This window comes from Mus caroli, chromosome 6 (genome assembly GCF_900094665.2).
Source record: "Mus caroli chromosome 6, CAROLI_EIJ_v1.1, whole genome shotgun sequence".
Taxonomy (NCBI): domain Eukaryota; kingdom Metazoa; phylum Chordata; class Mammalia; order Rodentia; family Muridae; genus Mus; species Mus caroli.
This window is the reverse complement of record NC_034575.1, coordinates 2,686,125-2,710,580: the sequence shown is the minus strand read 5'-3', so window position 1 is coordinate 2,710,580 and position 24,456 is coordinate 2,686,125. Positions and strand designations below refer to the sequence as shown.

Genomic DNA, 24,456 nt, shown 5'->3' with positions numbered 1-24,456 from the left:
GAAACTTTCAGGATAGCACTTGAAATGTAAATAAAGAAAATATCTATTAAAAAAATAAAAAGAAAAATAAAAAGAAACCCCAGGTCGATCCTCAGCAAAGGGGTGTACATCTGTAGTCCCAACACTCAGGGGGATCATGCAGGAGGTCAGAAGTACAATGTCATCCTCCCTTAGCTACATAGTGAGTTCAAGGCCAGGCAGAGGAGAGAAGAGGAGAGGAGAGGAGAGGAGGAAGAGGAAGAGGAAGAGGAAGAGGAAGAGGAGGAAGAGGAGGAAGAGGAAGAGGAGGAGGAGGAAGAGGAAGAGGAAGAGGAAGAGGAAGAGGAAGAGGAAGAGGAAGAGGAAGAGGAAGAGGAAGAGGAAGGGAAAGAAAGCTACTCTAGACTAGGACCACTCAAAAATAGTGTGCTCTCTAGAATGTACAAAGCCCTGGACTCAGTCACCAATATAACAAAATCTAAGAGTGAATTAAAGTAAATTTAATTAAATAAAAGACCAAGTTCTCCTTACGACTCTACAAAGCTCAACTGTGATACTTACTAGATAAAGTAGCTTGGCGCAGTGACATGGTGTCAATGAGGTCACTGGTGAAAAAAAAAAGATTTTTTTATTCACTAACCAATTACTATTATCATTATTGGTAGCTGTTGGTGGTGCCACACAGCTCCTATGCAGCGGAGATGGAAAAGTAGCACTGGCTTTTGTTTATTCTCACTGCTGCTTTTCATCCAAAACAGTAAGACTTTCAGTCATCTATTGATTACACCACTGAAGTAAAAATGTCTTTGGTGAACTAATTCATATTTACCTTTTCCTTACTCCTTTAAGAGTTAATATGTCTCTCAAAATGCCTTCCTGCTTTTCTCTTTGTCAGTACAGTTAGAAACCCCTTCATTTTCTGGCCTATTATCATATCCTGCGAGGTGCCTCTGCCCTTCTGATGGTTTAAGGTGCCCTTCCTTTGACCTTTTCCAACATTGTTATTTTTTCAGGATATACAGACTTGCCAAACTGAAAGACATTGATGATATATATATATATCAAGATTGTAGGCCAAAGACCACTTGGGACTTGGCATTTCTTAGAAAAACAGTCTATTCACTGTGCATCAAGAATCTAGCTTTCTGTTCATAGGTTCCTGCTCATTCATTCCCCACATTTAAGACTCCACCCAACTTCAAGATCTAAGGTAAATGCTGCCTCCTCTATTCTATTAGTATTAGTGTTAATGTTACTCTATATTACTGTCTCCCGAGTAATGGTATAAGTAATTGGTTCACACTGTTTTGGAGGCTAAGAACTCTCACAAAAGGCCAACTACAAACTAGACATCCATGAGAGCAGGTGGTATAGTTTCAGCCTGAACCCCCCAAAGACCAAAAGGCTCACGTGTTGAAGACTTGTCTTAAGAGTGAAGGTCCCAGTGCCACTGTGTTCAAGGGAAGGTTTACAGTACAAAGACTCTGATGTCATCAATGGCCGATCCACTGATGGACTCATAACTGCTGGTGTTGAGGGTAGGAACCCGGAAGAGAGGCCTACTGGGAGGAAAATGTCTTGGAGGAACTCTTAGAAAGGAATAATTTATTCTAGCCCTTTCCTGTCATTCTCTCTCATACTGTTTCCCAGCTGTCATGAGGTGAGCAACTTTGTTCTGCCACATAATCCCTACCATAATGCTGTGCCTCATCTTGGACCAAAAAGGAATATCTGGCCCACTATTCACTGAACCACAGGCTAAAAAAACAAAAACAAAACAAAAAAAGAAATATTTCCTTCTATAGGCTATACTGTCATCACAGTGGCAAAAAACAAACAAACAAAATAAACAAATAAACCCTGACCTAATAGGAAAAAACAGATGTCCCCACTCAAGCACTCAGATGGAGAGAAAGAACTCTCCTTTCTTCCAATTTTTGTTAGTCTGTTTTTAAATTCAGGCTTATAAATAAACAGATCAAGTTGGTTGGCTAATGCCCAGTCACACTGAGGAAAATCTATTTGCCAGCTACTTACGCATTGCCTGGAACAAATAAACTTGAGGGATGAAAGACTTTGGCTTGCAGTTCCTAAGAGTTCAATCCATGATGTGTCTTGCCTCTTTGTATTTGGCCAGAACATCATGGCAGAAGAAGTGTGTGGTCGAGTAGTTTCTACACTTCATGACAGACAGAAAGCAGAAAGATGGGAAGGGGACAGAGGCAAGATATCAGTGAGGAATTACACCCAGTGACCTACTTCCTTCAAGTACGATGCACCTCCTAGACCTTCCACTGCATCAAAAATAGTGGAACCGGACTGGAGAAATGACTCAGTAGTTAAGAGCACTGATTGTTCTTCCAGAGGTCCTGAGTTCAATTCACAGCATCCACATGGTGGCTCACAACCATCTGCAACTGGATCTGATGCCCTCTACTGGTGTGTCTGAAGACAGTGGCAGTGTACTCACATATATAGAAAAGATAAATTAAAAAGAAAAAAAAAATAGTGGAGCCAGCTGAGACCAAGTCCCCAGCACATGAGCCTTTATATAGTACACTTCAAAACCATACCATAGCATCACATGAAGTTACCCCATGGAGTCTTTACACTCAAAGCATAAACCCTCCTTATCTCTGACAGCATAGTTTCTAAAAACCTGTTGAGTACTTATTTAATATTTTTAAAAGATTTCTTTTATTTTTATTTTATGCGCATATGTGTATGTTTGCTCACATGCCTGTAGGTGCCTACAAAGGCCAGGGGAGCTTCAGATACCCTGCAGCTGGAGTTACCTGCAGTTCTGAACTCCATGATGTGGGTACTCATTAGGACCGTGTCATGTCTCCAGCCCACACTTACTTTTGATAGATAAGATAGCTTGCTCACGAGTGTTTGTGTTAGGTTCTCTCTTATGTGGCTTCTCGTCATTTTGCTCAGTTTTCTGCATCCCATGGCTTTCTTGGTGCTCCTGATCTTCTCTCTGGGTAACGTCTGGGAGTTGGTCTGTGTGTGATGTTTACATTCCTGCATGGTTTAGTTACTGTTCTTGCTGGAGTAACTTCTGGAACTTGCTCTATGTATGGTGTTTTGATTCCTGAAAGTTTCCATTAGAAGTCAATTAACAGTCAATTCCAAACTTTATTTTTTTGTTGTTTTGCATTGCTAGGAATTGAATCCTAAACATGTAAGCTAAACATGCACTCTGTCACGGAGCCACACACTCAGCCCCTCAAGGAGTTTCAAAATCAAATAAATTCAACTATGCTGTAACAGATGTCCACAAACCCATGCACATAAGATCAGCACCAATCAGACTCAGGAGTTATTTAAAAGGAGGAGGAGGAGGAGGAGGATGGGGAGGAGGAGGAAAAGGAAAAGAAAGAAGAAAACAAAGTTGAAGTTAGGAAAGAACATTATACAGGGGATCTGAGAAGGACAGAAGGAAAGTAGGGATGAATACAAAAATATATAATTTTAAAATATTTCATTTTTAAAATAATCAAATAACAAGACTAGTTAAGAGTACTTGTTAGTCTTGGAGAAGATCTGGGTTTGCTCCCAGCATCCACATGGTAGTTCATAACCATTGGTTATTCTAGTTCCAGAATGGATTTGACACCTTCTTATGACCTTCTTGGGAACCAGGCATGTATGTGGTTCATAAGCATCATATGGGGACATTTTAGAGCCAAGCCATAATAACTTAGCTTTTAATTCAATCAAGTATGTATTCTTTAAGAGTCACCATTATTTTGCTTAGGGGCAGAGCATTTTGTTCAAATGGGCTAAAAATGAATTACTCTATCTCTACAAAGATTTAGTCCTCTCTGTTACTTAGAATGACATTTCTGATTATTCCCTCCAGAAAGGGACTCTCAATACACTGCCTCCTGGTCTGCTGCTCTGCCTGCTGCTCATAAAGCTGTGAGTACCCATTTCACTGGAAACTGACTGTGGTGGCTGACACACTAAAGAGGAGAAAGAGCTCAAGAAACTGATTACAATTTTCAGCTCTCATATGAGTCTCACGAAATCTCAAAAAATATTGGAGTGTGAGTGGGTGGACTACCAGGAAATTGGGGTCCCCTCTTGGGGTTCTTAATCTCGTCAAAAGAACTTAAGCTCAAGGACAATTTTATTAGAGTTTAAAAGAAAGCCCACAGGAGGCAAGGTGTAAAATCTCAGCTTCTGTCCACATTAAAAACACATCCAGGGTGACAAAGCAAGAGCCTTGACAAGGCAAACTTCTGGTCAGAAGAAATTGCTACTCACAAAAGCAGAAGAGAAGCACACAGAGACTGCAAAGGCACTAGGTTTAATTCTAATGTAGGTGGTTACTTCCTCATTTCGCCATAGGCTGGGGTTTGACTTCATAGTCTTTTGTGATTGGCTAATTTTAGAAGTGGGAAGCCACTTAAATCACTGCCTGTTCTGAGAGTCTTTGTAAACAAAGGCTAAATGGTGGGAGATTAGAACATTTGCATAAAGGTTTTTACAAGATGGGAGGGATAAAAGATTTGAGTTCTTTGTCATAAACAGAAGTTGTATAATGTTTGACAGAAAAGACCAATGAATATTTCTTAAACCAGGAGGAGGAGAAGGCAGGAGGAAGAGGGAAAAGCCAGACCGCTTAGCTAAATAATTCTGAAGAGTAAGCAGACTGGTCACTTCTGTACGGCTGCTGTCCACGGCTACTGCACTAGGGGCTGGGATTCTGAGAGGGAAAAGTACCCCTGCGGCCCCCATCTCTTTAGCATGGCTAAAGTGACTCCACTTCGTAGGAATCTCCCCTTAACCAAAGTGAAGGAACAGCTCACCTTGAACATTAGAGATTTGATTCTCTTACCCAAACACTGTTTCTGCTCTAACACGACCCCCTATGAAGAGCGCCACAAAGGCATTTAGGAAGCAGAAAACAGACCAGAGCCACCAAAACACATATGGCATTTCTGGCCTCTAGAACAGGTAAAGCTGCAAAGGGCCCTCCCCACACCCTCTACACACACCATAGACTTTGGTCAAGAAGGAAACCTACTTTTCCTTGGGGTCATTTTATATTAAAACACACAGCCCCGTTGCATCACTTTGGTCCTCAGATCCTGTCTGATGATGCTCTTAGCTCTGGGGTTAGCAAAAGCTAGTGGCCTCTTAATACACCAAAAAAAATGTTTTTTTTTTCACATAATAGTCACAAGGATGTTAAGTCAGACACAGAGCTGGGCAATGAAGAGCTTCCAATGAAGCCCTAGACTAACTGTAATTAGACTCAAGACCTACAGCACCCCAACATTTGCTCACTCCTTGAAATTTGCATAGATGAATCCACCTTGGCAGAGTCTACACCCTTCAGCAGCATGGTTTCTTTTCAGGAACTGTTTTGTCCAGGCAAGCTATGCAGTGAGCACCCAGAGACCTGCCTGTCTCAATCTCCAGGTGAAGGGGTTGCAGGCACACACAGCTCCACCCAGCTGTTGTACCAGCTGGGGATTTGAACTCAGGTCTTCATGTTTGTACAGCAAGCACTCTTACCCACTGAACTGTATCCCCAGCTGTCACTATGTGTTGTTTAAGAGCATTATTATCACTCAAGTAATGTCAAATGTAACTGCTCTCTCCACAATGTGGGGAAAGACAAAGAGCAGTTGGGAAAGACATTTGGGGAAAGTGGATGATGGCCAGGAAATCTAAATAGTGAATAGTAGCAAGCAATGGTGGATAACGAGGACTGGACATGACCATGAAATGCTACACCATCTGGAGGCCAAGAGTCCAAAAAGAGTAAAGTAGAGCAATGGTCATAGTAAGGCAGGAACGACATCTGAGGGCCTCATACAGCAGAGTCCCTCCCATTCTAGAGATAAGGGACGTCGTCAACACATCTGAAGAGCAGACAGCAGAAAAATGTTTCTGGCAACTGGAAGGAAAAGATGACTAGCAGGGTTTCAGAAGGCAGGCAGGCAGGGCTCCACCCAAGTTAGCAGCCAGAGTGCTGTGGGCCTCTTCACACCGTGGGGACCATAGTGTGTTCCAGTGAGCAGGAGAAAAGGCGTGCTTGAACTGCCTGCTTATGTCGTTAAGTCTCTCACCACCCGCTTTGTCAGAACATTGCTCCAGCCAACGCGTTAAACCATAAGGCTTAGAAGTAAGAGTATCACATACATTGAAGACATTTTAATTTCACTTGCCCCAGAGCTGGAAAATCACCTCTTGCAAAGTTCAGCACATTCCTCAAAGCTGCCCTCACTTCCCTGCCTGGCTGAGTGAAGCCGTGAAAGGGCCTCCTTGCTAAGGAGCATCTCAGGCCACCGCACCGCACCGCACCGCACCGCACCGCACCGCACCGCACCGCACCGCACCGCACCGAGCAGCCTTCTGCTGAGCACCGAGACCAAACCCTCGGTGATGCATGGAGAATCACAACTCTGTAAATACAAGCTCTTCACGTATCTTCTCCAAAGTATCTCTTTGATACCCTTTCCTGACAACCCGTTTTAATCCTGTTATCAATTTCAGCAGCCCCAAACTCTCCCCTTTAAGAGGAAACAATTCAAAGTCCTATTTGATTTTTATTTTTTACCTTCAGAGATTTTTAATTCTTATTTGCTAGTATTCTATTTCAAAAAAAAAAGTGAAAGAAGGAAAGAGGGAAGGAAGGAAGAAAGAGAGAAAGAGAGAGAAGTAAGAGAGAGAGAGAGAGAGAGAGAGAGAGAGAGAGAGAGAGAGAGAGAGAGAAACACAAAAAGAAACAAAGAAAGAGAGAGAAGTGTGTGCACCTGGTGTAACACGCGTAGCTTAGGACTAGGTTCTAACAGGTACATGGGTATGGGATCTAAGCTCATTTCCTTGTTAAAACATATGACTCCATGGATGTGAAATAGTAGTGTAATTCATCTGGATTTCCAAAAGGTGTTTGGCTAAGGTTCAGGACAAGGAAGGAGGTGAAGAAACGGGAACTGTATGAGACTGTGCGGTCAGAATAGCTCATATCTGACAATATCCAGAAGGTGTTGATGAATGGATTCCCCACATTTTCTAGAAAGGGCTCTAATTTCAACTCTGCCCAATTCATCAAACTTATACTCACATATAGTGACATAGAATATTAATTCTACAGATGGCCCAATTCGTCTAGTGCCATGTTAGGCACTTGGTTCAATAAATGTTGAATTTAATCAAGAGGAAACGATGTTTTACATGGTGGCTATTGTAAATTTGTTCACTAGGCAGAAAGAACGTAAAACTATAAATACAATAATATTGGAAATGGATAAATGAATTCTGCGCTCTTGGACTCAAATAATCAATGGTAAAAGTATGGCATTATGAGAGGTCAATTTAATATATCTTTGCAATCTAAAAACAGACTTGAGGCTAAACATGATTAATAAGTGATTTCTCTATTCCTACAAAAAAACTAGTATAGTTCATATAGCATTTTATACTGGTTACAGAAGATAAGAATTTGCTCACCTCTGCCCTGTGCACATCTGGAAAAGTGTATTTTATGCTTGAAAGTACATTCAAAGAGGCTCATTAATCAAGAGACCACAGACTCAAGGGAATGAAAACTACTGGTCTAGTAATGGTGGGAAGGGATAGTCTGCATTATGTGGGTGGCCCAAGCAACCAGAAGTGTCTCTAAGTAACAAGAAGAGAAATGGAACATAAAGGCACCTCGGTGAGGCAGCAGAGTGATAAAGAAAATGCTTTTGTACTATCTTTAAGTGAATTTACAATTAAGTGAGACATGATCCTCCATCACAGGAAGTTTACAGCTCCGTGGTAGAATATGGCCTGAGTTGATAGTACCAATATGTCTCTGTGGTTACTTGAACATTGGGAAGCACTGGTATCATTTTCCTTTCGGTGCTATAAGAAATTACCAACATTAAATATTGCTTGATATTTATTTATTTATTTACTTACTTATTATTCCTTTCTCATGATTGAGGATTAAACCGAGGGTCTTCTGTATGCAAAGCATCTGCTCTGCCACTGAGCCACACCTCAGTCCTAAATCATCAATTAGGGGGTAGGGTTCTCTGTATATCCCTGGCTGTCCTGGAACTTACTCTGGAGAACAGGCTGGCCTCAAACTCACAAAGATTCACCTGTCTCTACTTCTGGCATTAAAGGAGTGCACCACCATCATCCCGTTCAAATGATCAATTCTTAAAACAGCATCAATTATTATCTTTTACTTCTAGCTGTCGGAGGTCTCAAGCTAATCTTGATAAGCCACAGTCAGCCTCCTGGCAACCTCATTTCCTTCCACAGTCTTGTTTTTCCTTTGTGGGTGATCTGGTCAGCCACAGATGCCATGAAAATCTCCAAAGACTATGAAGGCAAACAATAACATTCTATTTTCTCACAGTTCTGGAGTCTATAAATCCAGCATTCAGGTGCTCACAGGACTACATTTTTGCTAAGATCTGTGTTCTTAGCATGTAGATCTCTGCCTTCACATTACACACACACATGGGCTTGCCCTTCGAGCTCATGTGACCATTCAAGGTTCCTCTTTCTCTTCTTGTGAAAATAATGTTTCTTCTAGAATAAGGCCTTGTTCTCGGACTCCATTTAACTTTAGTTACTTCCTTAAAGTCCCAGGTCTCAAGAACAGACATACTGTTTGTCATTAGAACTAAAATACATGAATTTAGTTCATAATTGTCATGCAATCTAACATTTCCACTTTCTAGGGGTCAGAACATGACTAAACTTGAGGGACCACTTTCCCCTACCACAAAACCCAAGAAATGATTCTTAAATGAGTGGACAGACAGATTTGCATGGATGCTAAGGCACTGATTCCTATAGCAAAGTTCAGGAGAAACTCCTGTTCAACCTGATCCCTCCAAGAAAGCATTCTAGAGTAATTGACACATAAATGACGAGAATGGGAAAGAATAGGGAAATCCTACAGACAAATGTTCAAGTGAAATTAAGAAATAAAAGACTGGGGAGGTCTAACCTCACCATGGAACTTAGCTCTCTGTAATCTCAATCTTGGACCAGTCACGTGAATTAGGATTTTGCATCCCATGGGAAAGTACTTCTGGGAAAGACAGAGATAATAAAGGTCAGCTAGCAGAGATGGAAGGAATACAGCTCAGGAGACAAAAATCATCCTCAGGGATTTGAAAAGCAAAGTAAATGAACTGTCCTGTTCTCAATAGGAAATGAGAAGAACTTACACAAGGGTAGGGGCTTCCACCCTCATCTCCAGAATGGAACATGAACAGGCCCTCATTCACAAGGTTGCTGTGTAGTGTAAAAGAAAAAGGAGCTTGGCATGGTGATGTGCACCATAATCCCAGTGTTTGAGAGGCTGAGCAGGAGAATTATCAGTTCAAGGCTAGCCCAGGATACAAAGTAAGATCCTTTCTTTAAAATAAAACAAACAAAAGGTGTTGAGCCTGTCGTGATTCGTTACTGTAACAGAAGGAAGGTGAGTGAAGCCATGCAAGAGGACACATGTAGAATTTTTTATACATAGGTTGGCTCAAAAGCTGGTACATCACTTGTGCCTCAAAAATATCTTCCATTCTCTGGGAGCAGACACAGAGACCCACAGCCAAACTTTAGGTGGAAAGAGACCCTGTCTTAGTCAGGGTTTCTATTCCTGCACAAACATCATGACCAAGAAGCAAGTTGGGGAGGAAAGGGTTTATTCGGCTTACACTTCCATACTGCTGTCTATCACCAAAGGAAGTCAGGACTGGAACTCAAGCAGATCAGGGAGCAGGAGCTGATGCAGAGGCCATGGAGGGATGTTCTTTACTGGCTTACCTCCCCTGGCTTGCTCAGCCTNCTCTCTTATAGAACCCAAGACTACCAGCCCAGAGTGGTCCCACCCACAGGGAGGCTTTCCCCTTGATCACTAATTGGGAAAATGCCTTACAGCTGGATCTCAATGGAGGCATTTCCTCAACTGAAGCTCCTTTCTCTGTGATAACTCCAGCTGTGTCAAGTTGACACAAAACTAGCCAGTACAGACCCCAAAGTGGAGATCTCCATTGGGAACATCCTCTTGGAACTCAGGGAACCTCATGGAAGAGGGAGGGGAAGAATTATATGAGCTAAAAGGGTCATGGATACTCAGAGTACATGGCCCACAGACATCACCTAACCAGGGCTCACAGGGGCTCACAGACTGAAGCAGAGACTGAAGTAACAATCATGGAGTCTGCATGGGTCCAAGCTAGGTCCTCGGCATACATGTTACAGTTGTATAGCTTTATGTTCTTGTGGGACTCCTGACAATGAGAGCAGGGGTATCTCTGATTCTTTTGTCTGCTCTTGGGTCCATTTTCCCCCCATTGGGTTGCCTTACCAGCCATGAGACAAGGGTTCTTCCTTAGTCTTGTTGTAGCTTGTTATACTGTGTTCACTGGGACCTGCTCTGAAGGGAAACGGAGGAGGAATCAGGAGGACTGTGAGAAGTAGAGGGAAGAAAAACTTCAGTTGGGATACATTGAAAGCAAAAATAAATGTAAAAAAAAATTCTATTCTCATCCCCATTTTGAAATGATACAATTTATATATCCATCCCTAGATATTGTTATCTAATGCATTAATAAGTAAGCATAGATCTCACTGTATAATAAATATGTTTTAACATTTGTTTATTTTATCATATGTGGCTTCTTTTTCAAGACTGTTTTCTTTAACCCCATGAAAATTTTCATATGCCGCAAAATCCCATTACAGGCATTGTGTCATAGACATACAGACACACACACACACCTATGCACCCATGGATGCACACACACATATATGCCCACATATGTATGCACACACATATACCCAGAGGCATTTGCATGTACACGTAAGCACACCCTCACAGAAATGTGAAAAGAGTCCTTGAACCAAGTGAAAATAATAAAGGACAAGATGGAAAAAAGCCACATTAAAACCTCTGATAAAATGTTTGCATGTGACCATGCAGTGCCTCAACTGCCACAAACTCAGACTTTCATTAACTCTACCAGGTACTGTGGCTTACGTCCAACTTCAACAACCAAAAGTGATTGAGTCTAGGTAAAAGCTGCCTGCTGTTATCAAACTCTGTTATTCAGTGGGCTATCTTAGGCACCACATTCTGTTCAGTAAATGAGTCAAGCTGCAACTTGAGCTGTGTAGCTGGAGACATAGCTCTTTCGTTTGAGGTCTTGCTGGGCAGTGGGGTTGCTGCTGGCTTCTTCATTTAACCAAAGTCTCTCTGCTGGAGGCTGATCACTGCTTACTTTGCAGGTCTGGGAAATGTGCTTGGCCTGGTCCCCATATGCTCTGCCTGCTGGATTTTGCAGATCCGAGCTGGGTTGTGGATTTATTTAGTTCCAGGAGACTGGGGTTGGCTTTTCACATTCCTGGGTCTTATGTGTCTGAAAACCTTCGGTCTGGCTCTGAGAACAAACCTATGGTGTAACCCTAGCTCCTGAATGGTAACATAAATTTGGTAATAATAATAAAACAGAATCAGGGAGCTATCAGAGACTATTAGCACAGGCCCATGAATTAAGCCAAGTTGCAACAAATCTATTCAAGGGTAACAATCTCCTTTGGGAAAGAATTGAATTCACGACCTCAGCTGTGCTGGTCCCTCCCACATCCATTTCCTCTAAACATTAAGTTTTCCAGATACATATTCTAGTGATGTATGTTCCCAGCTTGTCTTTGGATCGATCGCCTTCTTTTAAAAAAGCCACTTCTACCAACAAAAAGCTCTGAGATTTTTTTTAATCCTGGTAGCCAAATACCCAACCAATTGTAAACAGAAGGGTCTTCATATCTCTCTTTGGTCCCCAATGACACATATGTGTTACTCTTAACCATTATGACACCTCTAGTCTGGCTCAGGATGAATATTCTGCTAGTACAAGTTGGATTAAGAAGTGAGTTAATGAAACACACTTTATTTCAACTAAAACACTCACTGCAAGGGTTATTCAAGATATTATATCTGAAAACATTAATAGAAGCTGACCTCCTGGGCCCAGCAGGTAAAGGTTCTTGCTAACAAGCCTGATGACGTCAGGTCAACCCCCAGGACACACATGATGTAAGAGGATAACTGACTTTCTCAAGTTGTCCTCTGATCTTCACAAGAGTCTGGTGGCACGCAAACATCCATTTACATAAACATGCTTACAGACACAAGTAAATAAATGTAATTTTAAAATCTTAATCCCAAGTCCTATGTAGCTCCATAAGCTGGATTCACTAGTATCATAAATCTGCTACCTCACACCCTTCCTTCAAGTAATGGTTCCTAATAAGTTCAAAAAGTCCTCTGTACACACTCAAATAGACTTCAGTTACAAACATTAAGAAAAAAATTGTTTCTAAGAAAAATATGGAATTGGCCAGTCCTCACTTCATTGGTGGTTCTCTTTTAGGGAACCCCAACTTCCAGAGGCACAGCACCCTTACAAATGTGTCACACATTCTATGTTTCATGGTTTTGAGGTTTCTACCATCTTTCCTCACTGGATGCTGCCGCACATTATCTATCCACTATCAAAACATAACTCTCCTACACTGTGGCTGTGTTTACATTACAGTGATGACATGAAAGGCTTTATGTATGTGGGTATGCTGGCCAGCAGATTACTGTGTTATACGATGTGTTTCCTGCGTCATGAGTATATGTTTCTTTAATTAAAGCTACTATATCCATTCTTGCAAAATGGTAGGCAGAGGTCAAGTCTACCAAGATCACTTCTTATTGGACCCTATAGATGCCTCCCTACTTTATCTATGCATCAATCTACACTTTTCTCCCCCTAGTTCCCTCTGATACCATAGAAAACTTGGATAAGAGACCTAGAATAATAATAATAATAATAATAATAATAATTCTTTCTTCTTCTTCTTTTCTTTCTGTGTCTCTGTGTCTGTCTGTCTGTCTCTCTCTCTCTCTCTCTCTCTCTCTTTCTGCCTTAGGTGAGAGGAGAAGAGAGCAATACTTCCAGAGTTTTCCATAACAGATCTCATACAAAAAAATCAAGCTAAAAGAGATGCAGTTGCCTTTCTCACACTTAACATTGAATAGTTAGTGACAATAATTTAGGATCCAAAAGATATAATGTGTGTGTTTGATTGTGGTATGATGTACAGACACAACATAATTTTGAAGAATAGCCAAATTCACTGATAATACAGTCTAGATCTTATTAATAAACTATGAAACACCCTTTACACTGCACAGTGTGTACTAACAACTGGTTTGCTATCCTCTACTTCTGAGGTTGTGACATCTAAAATGATGGCTCATGGTTCTGTTGATGGCATCAGCAGGTCTAACCTGAGCAGAGAGCCCTCAGTCGCCCTGGGCTGACCACCTCGATCCCTGACTCCTGCTTGATTTATTTGAGATTCTTCCAACACGCAGAACATGGACATCCTCTATCCGTTATCTTTTTCAGTGCTAGGATAAAATATCTTACAAAAGCATCTTAAGGGAGGGCTCATTTCGGCTCACAGTTCCCGCCCATCCTGGAAGCAAGAGTTTCAGGCAGCTGCACTCAGAAAGCAGAGGGAAGCCAGGTGTATGGTACACGTCTTTAATCCCAGTGTTCAGGAAGCAGAGCCAGGAGGGTTCAGGGCCATCCTGGTCTACATAGTCAGTTTTAGGACAGCCAGAACTATATAGGAAGAAAGACCCTATCTCAGAGTCAACAAATGAATAAATACATATACAAGAAAGGAGAGGAAGGCAAATGACTGTGCTCGGCAGGCTTTCTCCTTTTCATTCAGTATGGGACCTAAGCCTAGTTATTCAGCCACATCAGGTCTGGAACAAGGTAAGCACACGTGCTCATGCATGCTATGTATAAGGTGAAGCTAAGTCATTTCTTAAAAATTACCTCCTCCCAAAGCTTCTTTCCCAAATGGCTGAAAGAAACTGTTAACCATTGATTGACCTCTTGGCAGTATAGCCACTAAGGTGGGTGTGGCCATTTTGCAGCTGCTGTCAGGTGATCATCCTAGAACCCAGGCTTTCGGTAATTCAAGTACCTTGGGTACCTTCTCCATAGTACTTCTCTAATTGTTGTAACGAAATGCCCAGCAGAAGCCACCTATGGAAAGAAGGGTTTATTATAGGTCACCATTGTGAGGAAATACAGTTCATCAGGGCAGAGAAAGCACGGTGACAACTGGTCCAACTGCGGGGCAGGAAGGTGAGAGTGTAGAAAGGCCGGGACATAATGCTCAGTTCTCATTTTTTCCCCTCAGAGTGGATCCCCCGACCATGGGACAAGTGTCACCCACACTCAATGTGGATCTTTCCAACTCAGTTAGCCGCTCTGGAAACACCTATCGACAAACATCCCCTGCCACACACATTCCCCACCACTCACATCCCGCTCCCCGCCCCCTGCCCCCTCTACCCCCCACCTCCACCCTGGCTGTGTCTTCCCCTATGGTCACTGCCAATTGGGTCTGATTGGGTCTGATTGACCATGAAGATTAGTCATCACACAAATTAAAATGAACTTGAAAACACTTCACTCACGGTTTAAGAGTGACTCACAAATCAACCTACCACTTTACCCTATAAATTTACTTTATTCCTCCTTTAAATGGTCATATAGTGATTAACTGACCCCTTCACATGCAAATGAGCAAGCTGTTAATGAAACAGGATAATTCTAAGTTTTAACTTCTATAGAAGAAATATACTAATCTCAAGGTACATTGCTTACATATGGCTTTTTTGTTTGATAACAATGTATTGTTTGATAATGAAGGTCGGCTTTTTTCCAGTATCTTATTTACCTATGTGTTGATAAGCCATGTCAGACTATCTTTTCTGCAGAGTAAACTAAGCTTCTAAATACAAACAAAAGGATGTATTTTTTGTGGCATTTTGTTGACAATAGATTTTTGTTCTGAGCAGAAATAAAGGGTTTTTTTTTTGTTTTGTTTTGTTTTGTTTTGTTTTTAAATAAGTAATGACTTCAACCACAGAAGAACATTTAAAGACAGCAATGTGTGGGTAGAAGTCTGGAAACAGTGGGGAACTTTTATTTTTATTGTGCTTTGTGAAAGACTTATATATATATATATATATATATATATATAAAGAATTAAGAGGCTGCTAAATATAAAAGACTTTTCAAGATTTACAGCTCTTTTTAAAAATATGACTTAGAAGGTGATCATCTTTTGTCTCTTGAGGGATAAGTAAATGGAGAAAATGCTTATAGAGAAATATATTTTCCAACTCAAAAAATAAAAGCCCATATATTCTTCACAGTCATAGAAAACAGATTAATTTACTGCCATGGAGAACTATGGAATTTATTGGTTAAAATTATCATGTACTTTTTCAGTCAGTGAGCAAGCTGGCGCACTGGCACCTGAGAAAATACCTTGGGGTTATTCCTAGCTCGAGCCACACCATAAGGGCTGCTCAAGGAGAGTGCTTAAGCTCCCTTGGGGCCTCTGCGAACTCCTAAATCTCAAGGGCTTCCAAGCCTGACTTCAAGTGCCCACCCTCCATCCAGACCTCCTGGCGGGGTGCTGAGACACCAGGTCAAGAAGGGCTCACTCGGGCTCACATCCACAGTCTCCAACCCCACCCCCCACCCCCCCACCCCGACTCTTGAACGTAACTCCCGGTACTAAATTCCAGAGAACTGCTTCTCAAGCCACCCATGACTGTCCTACAGTAGCCTTGGCCTCAAAACATTTCCTGCTACATTTCCCTTCCTCATTGCCATGGAGAAAATCGTGATGGGGCATGGAAAGCTAGTGTTAGGAGCCAAATACTACAGTCTATTTGAAAAGAACATTCTAATATCCTACACTTAAAAAAATAGTTTGGCTTGTAATCGTAAAAGCTGGCTAATGCCTTAGAAACTGCCCCTGCCCCCTTCCCCCACCAGGAGACCACAGGATAGGCTACAGGATGGCAAAAAAGCTGAGACAGGCAGGGTCCCTCCCCAGTTAGAAGATGCAGGGTCTATGTTATGCTTCACTCAGCTATAGCCAAGGTCTTTGGATAGCACAAGAGAGTAAGGGAGACGATGGGAGAAATGGATCAACAGTTAAAGTACTTGCTGCTCTGCCAGAGGACCCAGGTTCTATTCCCAGCACCCGCATGATAGCTCACAACCATCTGTAACTTCCGTTCCAAGGCATCCAGGGATCTTCTGGACCTGTGTAGGCACCAGGCACACACACATGGTGCACAGACATACACGCAGGCAAAACACTCATACACATGAAATAAAAATAAATAAATCTTTAAGTTAAAAGAAAAAAATGAAGTAAGAGTGCCAAAGAGTCCTTGCTTATATAAATCCCATAAAGATTAATTACAGTGATTAAAAGTTTTGATTATTCAGAACAGTTAGGAGCCAGGCTTATATCTTGTTAATCTACCTAGTACATCAAAATGTATGAATGCGTATTAATTTTTAAAAATGTTCTTGTTAGGCAATTCAGCTGGAAACAGTGGCTTCCTGCTTTCCTAAGTATGTGGGACGGACAGGGCGGGACAGGACGGACAGACATGGGCGTCTGCACAGAGCACTCAAGAACGAAGCAGAGAAAGATGAGTAGCAAAAAACAACTAAGGTAAAAGTGGGGCTGAATTGGAAGTCAAAATAAACTCACATCTGAAATGATGTGATTAATAAAGTAACCAAAGAATAGTCCTCAGACATCAAAGTAACACAAGAGCGGGGACGCCTTCCAAAGCACCACGTGGGATAAGGGATTCGTTTTCCTGTACCAACTGCAACAATATACACAAAGTTAGTCTTCCATTCTAGTCATAACAAAATTTGCTTGAAACATATACAGAGCGAAGGAAAGAATTTTGGTTTTGAATATTGAGAATTTAAGAAGAGAAAAATTATTTTCTCTGAAGGCTAACTGTAGTAGATATGTGTGTATGTATATATGTGCACACTGTTGTGTGTGTATGTGTGTGTGTATTTCTGAGACTAAGTAAAATTTCTTTTTCTTTTATCTCGAGAGCCTAAAATAATTTCATAATCCAGCAACTGTTTTTAGAAAGGTGACTGTAAGTGTTCACATTAATAGGCATCCATTTAATGGAGATAAAAGAACAAAAAGAGAAGTTTTAACTGCAGTATTTCTTTTCTTTCCTTCCTTCCTTCATTTCTCTTTCCTTCTTCCTCCCTTCCTTCCTTTTTTTCTTTTCTTCTTTTTTTAATAAGAAAGGGTTTCCTGGGGCTGGTGAGATGGCTCAGTGGGTAAGAGCACCCGACTGCTCTTCCGAAGGTCCAGAGTTCAAATCCCAGCAACCACATGGTGGCTCACAACCATCCGTAACGAGATCTGGCGCCCTCTTCTAGAGTGTCTGAAGACAGCTACAGTGTACTTACATATAATAAATAAATAAATCTTAAAAAAAAAAAAGGGTTTCCTGGGTGAATTGTGGATAGCCTGGGTATAACCAGTAGGTAGTGTTCTCTGTAGATTAATGCTGTTTGCAAAGCTCCAGGCTAAGCTTTAGATCTGTATATGACAATGACAATTCACTTTAAGTTTTTCACTATGACTGTTAACTAAATTAAGTGAACTCATCTTCATACGATAAACTTTCCTTCTTTATAGAGGAAAATTCTTTAACCAGGTGATCAAATCTGACAACCCTAGTAATGGGACAGATTATCCTGTTACAACCCTAGAAGCAATGCCATGTATCAGGGCTGGGGACAGGACAAAAGAGACGGCTCAGTGGTTAAGAACACTGGCTGCTCTTCCAGAGATCCTGAGTCCAATTCCCAGCAACTTCATGGTGCCCACAACCATCTATAATGGGATCTGATTCTCTCTTCTGGTGTGAATGAAGACAGAGCATTCATAAAATAATATATAATCTTTTAAAATGTATCATGGAATTTATATAGTTCTCATTAAAATATTTAATTTGTATACAACTACAAGAAAACTATCAAAGAATACTTTTGTTCCCTAAAGCAGTGGGAAGTAATGCTTTCAAAAATAACATGCATGGAAAACAGAGCCTCTTCTATTGAACGTAAGAGCCACATGTAGCCAGGCATAGTGGTACATCCATTTAATAATAGCATTTGGGAGGCAGAGGCAGGTAAACCTCTGTGAGTTCGAGGCCAGCCTAGTCTCTATAGTGAGTTTCAGGACAGCCAGGACTGTATAGAGAAAACCAGTCTCACAAAAGGGAACCATATGCAGCAGATAATATTGGAGATCAAAAATAACTTTAATAAAGCACATTTGGAAGATAACTGGAGAAATGTGAATTCTACATAAGATAAGGATTCTATGTAAGATGTTATTTATTTGATATTCCATTACTGAGATTGTTTTAAAAGAGATTGTCTTCCTCGAAAATTCATAGTGAATTATTTAGGAGTCAAGTGTTATGATTTCTTTAAGTTGCCTTCTATCATATATGCATGTATGTATCTATATCTATATCTATCTATCTATACATATACATGTATATACACATACATATACACACACACACACATATATATATACATACATACATATGTGTATGTACATGTACACAGAGAAACATTAACAAATGTTAGGAATTTGTCAATCTCAGTAAAGGTGAATTTTCACTTCATTCTTTGAACTTCTCAATAACTTTGAAATTGTCAGAGACATTAAATTACAGAAAAAAGATATAAGAAAAATTTCTCCTTACAGAGTATTTTGTATAATGCATGTAAAGGAATGATGGGATTAGACTATTTTCATTTTGTAATTTAAGAGTTGTTCATCAATTGGCATAAAGGAAAAAGTACTGGTTACTATATGATTTTTAAAAGAACATACCAGTTCTGGTTCTATTAACTATTCACTCACTCACACACATACCATATATATGTATGTGTGTATATATATTACTACTTATAAATGTATGATATAAATACTCTATATCAGCTATGCTCAAAATAACAACAGAATACTCAAACATCTCATGAAATCGCATAGTGCTAGCCTGTGGAGCCAAAGCTATTGGTTCACTTAACAGAGCCTGCAGTTCAGTCATTTCTAACACAGAGATATGCACCGGCTATGGTCCAGAACCACCCTTTGAGAACAGCTTCTTTAGACCACCCTAGATGAACTACAAAGGTCAGAGGGCTATGTTAGCTACAGCCATGAAGATGTTGTTAATAAAAATCACATTTTGCACATCTAAAATATGAAAAAAAAACTTCTATGTTTCTTAAATAAATGTGTTGCAATTAAAATTAAAGATGAAAAAAAGAACCCCATCACTCAAAAGAGATAAGGTACATCTACTGATTATAATTTGTATAATTGTACTATAAACACCTTTTTAAAGAATTATAAGGAAAAGATATTAAAAATAGTTTGTGTTTTAATTGTAAAAATACTACATAGTACATAATGGACACATAGCTTTAAAATAACTGCAAAAGGAAGCCTTGTGCATGCATAGATCATCAGCTTGAGATCACACTGTGATCTGTGCCCTATCAAAACCATTTCCCCTTGCCAGTCCTTGAAAGTGAGCACCCTGCCTGATTATGGCTGTCTCCTGAGAGTCTCTGACACAGCCTGACAAATACAGAGGCAAATGCTCACAGCCAACCATTGGACTGAGCAAAGGGGTTCCTGATGGAGGAGTTGGAGAAGGGACTGAAGGAACTATGTTGCAGCCCCATGAGGGGGAACAACAGTGTCAACAGGCTAGAGCCCCGGGAGATCCCAGGGACTGAACCACTAACCAAAAACTACACATGGAAGGACCCTATGGCACTGGCCGCATAATTGGCATATGGCCGTGTTGGACATCAGTGGGAGGAGTGGCCCTTGGGCCTGAATGGGTTTGATGCCCCAATGTAGGGGAATGCCAGGGGGGCGAAACCTGAGTAGCTGAGTGACTGAGTGGGTGGCGGAGCACCTTCATAGAGGCAGGGGGAGGAGGGAGGTGAAATAGGGATTTCTGAAGGGTAGACCTGGAAAGGGGAAAACATTTGAAATGTAAATAAAGAAAATATCAAAAAAAAAAAAAGGTGGACTATGCCCAAAGGAGGGGGGACGAAAGAAAGCACTCTACAGAATCACATTTTACTGTCTTAACGGTAGTTTTTCCCCTTTGGAGATTTGTCCCTTTTTTGATTAGCTTACCTCATCATCTTACCAACTTTATTGCTGTTTTAAATAACTTTTTATCAAAACAAAGAAAAATTTATTCCTGTCCAATCTTATTTGCCCCAAATGCTGGCACAGTATAGATCAACCAACTTGCCATTCACTGCTGGTGGTGACTGTTAGGTCCAAAAGAAACTGCAGTTCCCTGAACTTCTAAAGCCAAAAACCAGTTCAAATACACAAATGAGCTTAACCTGTATGATCCAGAAGGCTTTCTAGCAGTTAGATTAAAGACCCAGGAGCCTGTGAACTAGGTTTCCCTCTAAGAAGTCATTTCCCTTACCTATGGGAAGGGGTATATTGCTACCTACTGCACCTATCAGCATATCAAAGGCCATGCTGGTCTTGGTATCACAAGTACATGTTATTCAAAGCTCATGCTAGCATCTGGCCCTTCTCACCTCCTCCTCTACAATAAACTCCTTATAACCCATGAGTTTTCTTCCCCACAGCTACTCATTCTCCTTAAAAGCCAGCTATGTCCTGTGTGTGTGTGTGTGTGTGTGTGTGTCCCTGTCTCACTGTCTCTGTCTCTATTTCTGTGTCTCTGTTTCCCTCTCTCTCTGTTTCCCTGTCTGTCTCTGCCTCTCTATGTGTCTTTCTCTGCCTGATTCTCTCACCATTTTCTCCATTCTCTTTCCTTTGTTCTTCTCTTCTCTCTTGCAGATGACACTTTCCATGTCTAGTCTATCGGCCTAGTTCAGCCTACTTGTTTCTCTTTCTGCTTCAACTATTCCAGAGGCCTCTGGCTGGTCTCTCTTGAGTAGCTTTGATAAAAACCTTCCCCTTGGAGCTGTCATTTTGTCAGTTTAAACAGTGACAGAAATGATACAGCTACTTTTGAAGTCAGTTTAGGAGCTAACACAATCTAAAATATACTGTAGCTTATCTTATAGAATACAACAATTGAGCTCCTTCGGAGTTACCAGAAAAAGTCAGAAATTTACAGCCACCCCAAAACTTTCACACTGATGTCTTGAACAGCTGTATTTATAATTACAAAAACCTGAACAAAACTAAGGTAATTTTGTATTCGGTATATGGGCAAACAAACAAGGTGCACTCAGAGAATGAAATTTTTTTTTTTTTTTTTTGGTGCTACAAAAACCAGGACAGCCATCAAGCCATGAGGAGACACACAGGAAACTTCACTGCTTATTACTAGTGAAAGAAGGCAGTGTAACAAGCCCATGTTCTGTGTAATTATGACTACATTCCATTCTGGAAACAAGAATCTGTGACAGTAATAAAAGAGCATGGACTCAGGATGGAAATAGAAGTATATGTGTATCTGGAGCACAGGGAAGATATGAATGAAATAGAATCTTATTATGTAGTCCAAGTTGGTTGTGGACTGATGCTCGTCATGCCTCTCAGCTCCCAAGTAATGCAGTTACTGACCTATGAATTCCACAGGAGAATCTTAGCATAGGGGAAAATCCTGATATTATAACAATGTACTCATGTATTGTGCATTGGTTGTAATTCTTAGGTTGTGCAGTAGAATACACAGCATCAGAGTGAATCCTAGAGGTTTGTGAGCGCTAACCATTGGGCTATATTAATGATAGGTCCTTCTAGTTGAATAAATAAATGCATTACTATAGTAGCAAATGTTGATAACAGGAGAGGTTATAATTGTATATATATCCCTGGGGCAAGAAGGTTTATGGGAAATCTTTTCATTTTTTTCAATTCCCTTATGAATCTAAAAACCATTCTAAGAGAAGTCTATAAAAAAAATTAAACCTTTAAGCCAGGTGTAGTGGCACATGCCTTTAATCCCAGCACTTGGGAGACAGAAGTAGGTGGATCTCTGTGAGTTTGAAGTCACCCTGATCTACAATGTAAGTTTCAGGGCAGCCAGAGCCTACATAGTGAGGACCTGTCTCAAAACAAATAAGATGTTTTGGTGATGCACCAACCACTACCACTGATTTCCTTTGTATTTTTGCAGTGACAATGTGTGCACATGGGTACATGCCATATGCTTATATGTGGAGCCTTTTTTTTTTCCATCTGGTAAAATATTTTAAAAATTATCTCTCAAAGGTACACAACTGTAACTGTCAACAAGCATCTTTTTGTATGAATGCACCCTAAACTTATATGGCTTTTCCAATGTCCATTTATACAACTGTTACATAGACATATATTCAAGAGAACTTAGCAAAAGATGTCTTAGTCAATTTTAATTTTATCTTGATGCATTCTAGGGTAGGTCCCCTGTGGGCTTCTCTGTGGAAAATTGCCTTAATTAGATTGAGGTGGGAAGATCCACCCTGAGTATGATTGGTACCAGTTTAGGGGCTGGGCTCTGAACTAGGTGAAAAGCAGAGGAGGGGAGGGGAAGGGAGGGGAGGGGAAGGGAAGGGAAGGGAAGAAAGAGAGGAAGGGGGGGAGAGACACAGAGAGGGGGTGCAGAGGGAAGCAGAGAGAGAAGAGGAGGACAGCACAAGCTAACCACTAGCACTCATGCACTAACTCATTGCTCTCTGAGTGGGCTCGATGTGATGGGCCTTCCTTGATGTCCCCACAGGGATGGACTGACCTGGAACTGTGAGCAAAATAAACACTCTCTCCCCTAAGTTGCTCTTGCCAGAGAACAGAAGAAATGAAACTAAGGGAATTATATGTTTCCACTAATTTACATATCAGCACGTATGAGTCTGTCTTACCATTGTAAAGACATAATCTAAGGGTCTACATCCTCAAATGAATGTCTATATAAACATTTAACTGATAATGGGAAGAGATAAATATTAAATGGCCCTTGTCCTTGTATGCCTTTGAAAAAAAATAAAACAAGAGAAACTCTCCAATTTTTTTTCTTGACAAGTTCATCAAAAATCACACTACAGCCGCTGGGCGTGGTGGCACACACCTTTAATCCCAGCACTCAGGAGGCAGAGGCAGGCGGATTTCTGAGTTCGAGGCCAGACTGGTCTACAAAGTGAGTTCCAGGACAGCCAGGGCTACACAGAGAAACCCTGTCTCAAAAAACCAAGAAAAAAAAAATCACACCACAGAGTAATTTATTCATGATTTCTTAAGTAATTCAGTTAATTTTTAAGGTTTACAGATATTTTATAGACTTTCAGATAGGAGAGCAAACGGCCATTAAAATAGCAGGGTAAATATTATCAGGAGAAATTTGTGAGCACAAAGAGTGGAGTTTGAAAATGATGCTTTCTAAATTTTACACCATTTAGTTCAGGGCATCTCCCATTCACTTTACCTTACAGTACTTAAAAGCATTTTCTGGGTCCTTTGTGAAATACTGAAGATTACTGAATGTATAACTTATTTTTGCAAATCAAATGTTTCTTTAAAAATTCAACAATTTTCAATGAGGTTTAATTAGGCAGAGAAGTGGTTCAGAACTCATTTTAAAACATGCATGATAATTAACGAACATCAAAGCGTATTGTCACGATCTGAGCTGTAAACAACTGACTGTTAATGATTTAACAAATTCCAAATATTACCAGATAGCGCAGAGAGCTGAAGCCTGTGGTGTCGATGGGAGTGCAGAGTGAGCGAAGACTCTTGCTCAATCCCTCCTTTCAAAGAGGAGACACTGAAAGTGCCTTGCAAAGGTCAAAGTTCATGCACTTTGAGAGCTGAGTTAGACCTCATCACATAACTACACTTCCTTAGCCAAAGTCACATGGCAACCGACAGAACTAGGAAGACTGTCTCCTAAGCTTCCTGTCGTGCAACATTTTTGACAGGGCAAGTGGTTGTAATCTTGAGAATCATAAGCTATGGGGTATACTATATCAGTACATGAAGAGAAGAAAATCCTTTAATTCAGGACTGCATAAGCTAATGGAAGAGCACACACTCGTGATGAGAAAGTGCGCTGCATACGTGTTAGAGGTCCTTTCTTGCCTGAGCTTGTGAGGAGTGGGGTGGGGGTGTGTTTCAAAGGTCATCGCTGCCCTGAGCTGTATCACACTTCAATTGCAATGATCCTTCTCTGTGATTGTGCCACGCTTTGAGGTTGTTTTGGTTTTGTTTGAGGCAGGGCTCTCTACATAGCCCTGGCTGTCCTAGAACTCACTAGGTAGTTCTAGGACTGGCTGGCCTCCAATTCACAGAGATCCACCTACTTCTGCCTCCTGAATGGTGGTATGAAGGCGTGCACTGCCATACCACGCCCCTTTATTGGTATCTTTTGTTTGGTTGGTTGGTTGGTTTTGGTTTTGTTTTTCGAGACAGGGTTTCTCTGTGTAGCCCTGGCTGTCCTGGAACTCACTTTGTAGAGCAGGCTGGCCTCGAACTCAGAAATCCGCCTGCCTGTATCTT

General features: G+C 40.9%; 1 long non-coding RNA gene across 1 annotated transcript in view; it reads right to left on the bottom strand.

The window, feature by feature from the left end:
* Positions 1–23,754, bottom strand: part of LOC110295921 — a 29,748-nt gene extending 5,994 nt beyond the window's left edge. Inside the window, exon 1 of the long non-coding RNA XR_002378138.1 lies at positions 23,634–23,754. This is a non-coding gene — a long non-coding RNA (uncharacterized LOC110295921). The remainder of the gene's footprint in view (positions 1–23,633) is intronic.
* Positions 23,755–24,456: the final 702 nt, after the last annotated feature.